The sequence below is a fragment of the Nicotiana sylvestris genome, chromosome 6 (genome assembly GCF_000393655.2).
Source record: "Nicotiana sylvestris chromosome 6, ASM39365v2, whole genome shotgun sequence".
NCBI lineage: Eukaryota > Viridiplantae > Streptophyta > Magnoliopsida > Solanales > Solanaceae > Nicotiana > Nicotiana sylvestris.
The window spans coordinates 37928181-37934180 of NC_091062.1; positions in this window are offsets into that span (position 1 = coordinate 37928181).

The following is a 6000-nucleotide window of genomic DNA, read 5'->3' on the forward strand; positions in this document are numbered from 1 at the left end:
TCTCGCATAGGTTCGATAACACGGTATCATGGAAATTTCACAATTCATCCTAGTCCATGAACTATGGAACCACATTTCCTCTTCTAAAATCATCGACACGATCAGAATTTCACATTTATACTGTGAATAAGTCCGAACAAGAGGTAACAAACCATATATGCTATCTCCGGTGCAATCACATGATATACCACATAACTCAACACTTGTAGTGATAACTTCTAACCATAGCAGCTGCATACAACATCCGCATACCGATAGAAAAGCTCTTATCAACTAGAGTCTCATCCCAACACTTTCATATACTGCCAATCATCACTAAGACATGCGGTAAGCCATAACTATTTTCCAGATCAACCATTCATGAAGCCACTTCTTCCTTGGCAAATACCACAACAAATTTCCGAACTGAAGCTCGATACTATCCTTCCAACATGCTGAAATCACATCCGTTCGTATTTATTAATGATCCCCAATGATCTCCTCTAATCCAACGCATTACTCTGGTGACATGACACATCAATACAGGCCTAAGCCACAACTTTCACAATACACGCATCAATACGCAACAGTCCGAACATACTCAAATCATGAAAATGACTCAAATGAAAGAGTTGTACCTCAAGCTCACCGGTACCACCACAATACAAGGCTGAGAACCAGTCTCACATCATAGGAACAAAACACACGAGTCTAACCCGCAAGGTCATACCTCCACATAACTTCGCTACGATGTGTGATCCTATCCAATACTGCCCCATATGAACCACCTTAAGTCACTAGCTCGAAATCGACAACCACGCACAATTTGATATCTGGAACCAAAGCAATTCATCATACTCATGGTGAAGTAAATAACATACACCATGCAAACCCGAAAGGACATAACCGAAACACCATTCAACGAGCAACACCCAATTACTCTTCCCACTCGACTTCCACTACGAGACCCCAATAGAACCGCACCACATGTACCTATAACCAACAAATCATAACATCTCACAACACAGAAAGGTAACTCATAGATCTCCCCAGATTACTAATAAGCTCAATAACAATTGAATCAATACACCCCTCAACAGTACAATTCAGATCCAACCAAGCCGACTCAAATTAAAACACGCATCCACATTGACCTGCAACGAGCTCCTTATCACAAAAATCCTGGAGTTGCTCTTCAACTCCTTTAACTCTGTCGGTGCCATACGATATAGTGCCCGACATCAAATCAATACCGAAATCAACAACCTTGCCCGACGACATGCCCGGCCACAAGAAACATATATGAAAAGTCCCTCACCACCGGAACTAAATCAATGGTAGGAGCCTCTACACTAACATCCATCACGAAAGCCCAAATATTGAAGACAATCCTTCCCAACCGTCCACTGAGCCTTCGAAATATAAAACCACTCCACTAGGGCATAATCCTACGGACCTCGCCACCCAATCTGTGGCATTTCCAGCATAGCCAACAATGTCGCCTTAGTGCAATAGTCCAGAATGACACAATACGGAGACAACCAGTCTGAACCCAATATCACATCCAAAATCTAACATACCAAGCAACAAAATATCCGCTCGGGTCTCCAAATCCCGATAGTCACTAAACAGTGCCGATACACACGACTCACAACCTCCACATAGCCTGAATATGAGAACTTCCCGTCTCCAACTCCATATGGCCCATGAATCCACATATCTGGTTCCAATTCTGCCATCTGAATGCATACCACACCTCGAATACTCAATCATTCCACGAGAGATAATCTAGAATTCCTCTGTGCCACCAAGCAAACACGAGTATCAGCAGTCGTTCTAACTAGAAAATGCTGCAATACTACCGATGTATCACCAACTTAATCACATTGCCCTTTCTGAAACATATGCCCTCGTCAAATCACCCCAAATTAGCAATACTATTTCCTTAATCATCCGAAGACCCTTCCTTTAATTATTTGAAGCTCGTTCCTCTAATTATCTGAAACTCGTTCTTCTAATTATCTGAAACTGCCCATGCTGCCTAAAAATTATATGACTTTCCATTCAAAACTAAACCGCAACCTCACGCACACATTTCCTAATCATTTATAACATACTGCATAACCCATACCATTCTAGGATACCCATGAGAACTTCATATCCCTTCAGAACCGTAAGCCACTATGCATTCCACTAGCCAAGAACTTTCCATTGATCCCATCTAGCAAAGAACCACTATACATCCCATGCTTCTCATTCCCATAGAAAATATACATCTCCAACCAAGGTAGAAACCATCAAGGACTCTCTGAGTTCCCCTTGCACAAACCAGACCTGCCAGGACTAAATCTTCTAACCCGGCCAAGCTAGCAAGCCATCAAAACCTAAGAGCATTACCGCGAAATACCTGTAGGAACTCATTACCCCATACACACCCAAAGAACTAATCATATCCTTGCCATACTGATCCAGTCTACTATCAAGCTACCCCATCTATCTAAATTTCCTTCTGATTCATTTTCAACTTGATATTCTCTCTTAAATATTCCCAAAAGCACTACATTCGAAATACTTCGCTCTAAAGAACTTCCTGCGGATCTAAATCCATTACCTCCTAATATTAGTACATAGAATCCCACAATTAATATAGAAAACACCACAAGTCTTGATGTCTTCCAAGGAAAACTCAGTTCCTAACCACACATACAACTTGAAAATATCCAATTGTTACATGCAAAATTTTGAACACAATAGGAGCATTCTCTAGAGGCATCCACTCTACTTAAACCGTAGTTAGATTGATTAAACGAACCGAACAACTTGTGCTTCATTTGCGCTCCGACACTGCAGAATGTGACCTCATTTCGATATAACCAAGCAACTTCCTGCCCTATGCACCGAGCATTCCTTACCAACCACAACTCAAGTCATTCCTCGATTCTCGTACACCCATAAAGCATAACATAACCTTTATTGAAATTTCCTTTACTCGAGCCATAACTGATTCACAAATACGCCTCAAACTGGAACCATTAGAGCACATAACCGTGCAATCAACTATTCAATAGCGGACTCCCCCACTTGGCTCAAAGCCATAGATCAAAACACGCACCATAACTTATAACGCGTATACTTTATTGCTTCCATAATACCATAGTGAGATTAGACTCAGTCCTTCATAAGCTCTTGAAACACCGACCATTGGGTACTTTAACTCTATGTAAATCTCGCATTCACTCTCGTAACAGTTAAGCCCACTCTATCAAGTGACCCAAATTTAAATTTCAACACATATGTTTCACTTGTGAATGAGTTCTTCTAACAGACAACATAAGGATCACACAATCTCAGAACACCGCAGAAGACAACCTGCCTGCTTCGCCTCAATATAACATTTCTGTATACCTTCCACCGTCATACACATTACACAGTCACTTAATTTTCCTGAGTCTGAACTCATACTGCAATATGAAATTTATCCAACTAGGAGACACGAAAAGATTCTTCACGCACCTATAACTCGGGGCTACACATCTAACCACAATGGAAATCAAACACTTAATAGTTCATCTATCATCCATCAGACCTTCCTCGTCACTTCCAAGTCATATAGATACCGCTCGCAGTACCAACATACTCATCACATAGTTGTCAACCATCACTTCTACTAATAGGGACAATACCACACATATAAGTTCAAAACACTTGCTCACACAATCAGCACCTCGGTGCTCAAGCCATAGGCTAAGATCCGGCCTCAAGTCCTCTAGACTATCCCAACATCAAACTCACAGAGATCATACCTTACCCCTCGATCAGGGAATCACAAGCCATCGATGTACATTTGATACTGAGCGCTCATGCACGCATACGAACGCGTGGAAGGAATTTCAAGAGTTATTTTTCAAGTTGAATCAAGGACGCACGATAAGAATTCAAGAATATGAAGTTTTCCTAAAGGTTCTGCAGCCTCTCGAGGATAAATACAGACGTCTCCGTACCGATTCGCGAGACTCTATTAAACCTGCTCATGACTCGTGAGACCTATGTAACCTAGGCTCTGATACCAACTTGTCACGACCCAATCCCCGAACCCGATCGTGACGGCGCCTCTCGTGAAGACAAGGCCAACCAGACCAAAACGGAACACCTTCTTTAAACATTTAATCATCATAAACAGTAATAAAATATAATATAGTACTCATAAATTGCGGAATTTAACGATAATAACCTCAAGAACTATCCCGACACAGCCCTAACCGGGGTGTCATAAGTCGCGAGCATCTACTAGGGTATAAATACAACTGAAAGCCTGGAGTGTACAAATACAGACTAATTAAATGAAGAGAGAGAAAAGCAGTGCTGCGAACGCCGGCAACTACCTTGCTAAACTCTGATGACTCTGCCTCCGATCATCCAAAACATACCTGAATCTGCACACAAGGTACAGGGAGTAATGTGAGTACTCCGACTCAATGAGTAATAATTATAAATAATGGCTGAAAGTATGAAAACACGTAAAGGCACAAAGCAATTCCATATCAAGTAGTAAAATCACTTAAAGTAGTAAATCAGTGAAGAAATCAAATGATATTCCTTTTAAAACAAGTAAAACCAGTAATTTAACAGGTAAATAACAAGTAGAAATCCGCCCCTCAGGCATAGTATCATTCGCTCAGCATAGTATCAGCCCCTCGGGCTCACTCTCAGAACAGTATCAGCCCCTCGGGCTTACTCTCAGAATAGTATCAGCCCCTCGGGCTACCTCACAATCACTCATATCAGCCCCTCGGGCATAGCATCAATCACTCAGAACAATGGGTACCCGCGCTCACTATGGGTGTGCAGACTCCGGAGGGGCCCCTTACGGCCCAAGCGCTATATCAAGCCACCTCGTGGCATCATCACTCAGCATATCCTCACATCACTCAAGCCACCGCGTGGCATATAAAGTATCTCAGGCCCTCGGCCTCATATCACTCGGCCTCACATCACTCAAGTCACCGCGTGGCATAAATAGTAACTTAGGCCCTCAGCCTCATATCACTCAGCATATCCTCACATATGGCCCTCGGCCTCACTCAGTCCGGATATCATCATAAGCCCCTTGGGCATTAGTAAAATAGTAGTTCTCAACCCAAAACATGATGTAGAAATATCATTTTAGTTTCAAATCTAAGTAAAAGTGGTTGAGCTTGTAAAACAATAAGTATCAACAGGACTGAGTTCAAATAATAAGTCAAGTAGTGAGGAAACGGTGATAAAAATCCCCGAAGGGTTCAAATAGTTAGCACAAAGCCCAAATATGGCAATCAGCCCAAATCATGATGATAACAAATGAATTTCAATCAAATATTCAGTAAAATCATCAATCGGGATGGACCAAGTCACAATCTTCAGTAGTGAAAGACCCCACACTCATAATCCAGCGCGTATCTTGCCACAATATAGTACTACGATGTACAATCCGGGGTTTGAAACCCTCAGGACATCATTTACAACTATTACTCACCTCGAACTAGCTAATTCTCTACCTCGCGATGCCTTTACCCCTCGAATTAGCCTCCACGCACGTCGAATCTATCCAAAATCAGAACGAATACGTCACAATATGCTAAGGGAACAAAGCCCAAGCGAAAACATTCGAAAATATCAAAAATTCCGAAATTAGCAAATCTCGAGTCCCAGGCCTACGTCTCGGAATCAGGTAAAATATACATTTTCAGAATCCTCATACCCTCATAAGTCTAACCATACCAAAATTATCCAATTCCGGTACAATTTGGTACTTCAAATCATCATTTTACATTTCTGAAAGGTTTCACAATTTTCTTCCCAAATTCCATCCTAAATCACGAATTAAATGATGAATTCAGTGATAGATTCATGTATTCTAGCCAAATTTGAGTTAAAATCACTTACCCCGATGAATTTCTTAAAAAACCTTCAAAACATCGCCGAAATCCGAGCTCTCTAGATCAAAATATTAAATAAAACCCAAAACCTCGTATTTATAGGGTA